Source organism: Aulonocara sp. 'chitande type north' Nkhata Bay, linkage group LG2 (genome assembly GCF_057382095.1).
Source record: "Aulonocara sp. 'chitande type north' Nkhata Bay isolate Kocher_YH1m ecotype deep benthic linkage group LG2, A_spYH_male_GT1.1, whole genome shotgun sequence".
Taxonomy (NCBI): domain Eukaryota; kingdom Metazoa; phylum Chordata; class Actinopteri; order Cichliformes; family Cichlidae; genus Aulonocara; species Aulonocara sp. 'chitande type north' Nkhata Bay.
In genome coordinates, this window is record NC_141345.1 from 36,547,933 (window position 1) to 36,551,420 (window position 3,488).

Consider the following 3,488-nt stretch of genomic DNA (forward strand, 5'->3'; position numbering starts at 1 on the left):
AGTGCATATAAGTGCAACTAAAATAATTAATTAGTTAATCAATGTCTGATTTGCTTTTTGATTTTAGATTGAGATTTTGCCATTGCTGTGATTCTTATACATGATACACTGGTTTGGTGAGTAAACGTTTGTTCTTATTCAAACTATTTTTGCGTCTTATCTCTATTTAGCAACAGATTTTGAACTAGCTAGCCAGTGTTAGCCTAGTTTTCATATTGCAGATGCTCTCTGTGCTTGTTTACTTAAAAAACAAATGCCACAGCTTTAAAAACCTTCTATAAAAATCTCTCAGTGAATCTTACTGTTGTTGGTTTGAAACAGAAACGCGAGCAGCTACTAGATAAAAGCACAGGTAGAACTTTTTCAGAAGGTGCAGCTGTTAGGGGGCGGGGCTTGTTTTCAATCCATATGAACTTTTATAACATATGAATTTATGGACATATGATTCTTAACCCCTGTATATATTGTAATGCTTTGTGGTTGCTTTTGAACATCTGTGGTGTCTACTAATGTCAAATCTAGCCTTTCTTTAACAACATAAGCAAACTGCTTTTATATTTAACCAACGTTTATTTAATTACACTTTTTTTTTCTTGCCTGTCCCGTTTGGCTCTTTTGCCATCAGAATTGTTGTCTAAAGGCAAAGAAAGATGCCCAACGGATTTACTTTACCAAATGGACCATCCCAGCCTTGCCGTAATGGTCCATTTGATTCACCTTTTATTGTTTATTTTATTTTCACTTACTGAATACGGGACAGACTTGACTGGGGGAAAGAAGGGGAGAAAGAAAGAGGGAAAGAGAAACAGCTGAGAAGAGGGACGGGGGAGAAGGGCAAAAGACAAAAACCAACAGAACGGGCAGAGAAAAAAAAATGCATATATTAATCACCTGGATCACCTGCTGAGAAAGAAAAAAGAAAGCAAGCAGAAGAGAACAAGAGTAATAGAATAAACAGCATCACAATGATATATGGGAATATGACAGTAAATACTAAATATTAAACATTATTGTGCAGCACATAAGATCAACAGAACACAGTGTGCTTTGAGGTAGGAGCCAAAAAGGGTGTAGTTTGTGGGTGTGATCACCCGTGTGTGCACCTGTGAGCATGGACGCGCTTGTTTTTAAAAGGTTCCTTCATGTAATGATCTGCTAGAGGGTGTGGGGGGGCCACAGCCCCGTCCTCCAGGGCATGAAGCAGGTATGGAGGAGATCAAAACTCCAGACATCCAGAGGCCCCCAGAACACAAGAGACCAAGGAAGACCAACAGAGGGGCAGCCGCGCCACTGTCCCAGAAAGAGCTGAGGAGAGTCCCAGATGAGGGCTCACTCAGCAGCCGCGGAGCAGAAGCCAGGGGGGGTTGCAGTGACGTGCCCGTGAGCTCCGCCGGCAGCCAGCCGTGCCTGAGTGACCGAGCCCCAGGCCGAGAGGCCGAGGGCACCCCACCTCCGAAGTGGCCCGAGCGAGCCCCAGGCTCCAGGCCCCGATAAGCGGCCGCCAAGGAGTGAGCCGGTGTGTACCTGGACGCCCATCCCCAGACACAAAGAACCACCAACGCACCGATGTCTGAGGGGTCCCCCACTGGCAGGGGAAGTGGTGGTGGGGGGAGATAGGCCTCCAAACCTTGGAGGGCCTGAGATGTCACCAGAGAGGTGGCGCCTGACACCCAACCTGACATATAGACACAGACATACAGGCACACACAGATACAAACATCCATTCCCACCCTCATGCTCTCATATGCACTTACTCCACACTCAACCAACGTGGAGACAGACATAAAGAGACGCTGTACACACGATCACACTCCCCAAGCGTACTCTACGAACCGGGTCTAGGTACCCTTGCCCCTGAAGGGGGGGAACTGCACCCAGACCCAGGTGGTGTTACCCTTTTCCCTGCGGTGGGGGGAGGCAGACCGCCCCGACTCCGCAGCAGCAGGAAGGCTCCACACTCCAGACCGCAGTCAGACGGCCAACTTCTCCTCCTAGCCCCCCCGCTCCAGCAGGCCGCAGAGAACGGGGGTGAGAGAAGACTCCAAACCTCCCTCCACCCGCTCACTGTAGTGTTGATGCATGTGTGTTCTAAGGTGCATTTAAAACCCAGGAGGGCATGGAGCTACCTGCCAGAGAGCAGCAGGTAAGTGCATAGTCCCTCCTGCTAGCCCTCAATGTCTACGTGTATTTAAAATTGAGAGGTGGGCAACGACGCCAGGGGTGGGGTGTACACCCTGATGGTACTTTGGACTCCGTGTATCGTGCCCACCCCCAAGATCCTATATGTATGTGTAATGAGAGTGTGAGTAATGTGAATGTCTAAGTTGTGGGATAAAATTGAGGCAGAGGCAGCCAGAAGGGGACGGGGGGGGGGGGGGGGGTAGCCTTCTCTGCACCCTGGTGACATACCCCTACTCCAAGGCCCTGCATGTGTGGGTGGTTGTGGTGGAGCGGGAAGAGGGAGGTAGCTGGAGATGGGGAGGGAAGGAAGGGAGGGGAAAGTGACCCCTCCCTGGGGCCAGCTCCCCCGCTGACCCTAGTAGGCACCCCCATACTCCGCGACCCGCCAGGGAAAGGGGGCCCAGGCCCATTCAGACCCTGGCCCATGCAGCAGCGCCTCCCGGCCCCACAGAGCCTGGGACAGTCCACCCAACCCCACCACAGAGAAAACTGCACCCACCCCACCATCCACTCATCTTCCAGACTACATAAGACAATAAACACCCAGGCTGAGATCTTCCTCCACCTCTCCTGTATCTCCCCCTCCTGCAGAGAGTTCCTGAGGAGAGGAAAGCTCCTGCAAGGTGTGACAATCTCCCCCACCAGTTGAAGAGCCCCCCCGGTGGCTCGACGCACCGGCGGCACCCCATGCACCCACCCGCCCACAACCCCGGCAACACACCAACTAGGACCCAAGCCCCCGAGGCCCGGCCAGGGCCCCAGCCCAGAGACGGAGCGCTCCCAGAACCTCACGCCCATCCCGGACCCACCCAGGGGCAGCCAGGCTACCAGGTCAGTAACCCACGTCCGTCAGCACAGACCCTCCCCTAGCCCCGCTGCACGCAGCCGCGAGGAAACAGTCACCTGAGAGCCAACAGAGCCCCTAACCGGACATGACCGCTACCCCGGGTTGAGCCTCCCAAGGAAGATGCCTCCGGGGAACCCCCCGACGCCCTAAGCCTGTCCCTACCCCCACACCAATCACAACAGTGAAGGCGGGACCAAACTATGACCCCCCACCCCCACTAGGTGATGGAGCTGATCAAAGGAGCCCAGAGCAATTGATCTGATGTGGTGGCAGAGGCTGTATCAAGACTAATGTAATCTAATAGATAATTTCTATATTAGTTAGAATTAAGATTATTTTTATTTTTCCAGTTCATGAGGACTGTTTTCTTGGCTATGCATAGGGCAGTGAAAACCATATGGGCGATATTCTTTTCTGAAGTGACATTATCTAAGCTGCCCAGTAGACACACTAAGGGGGA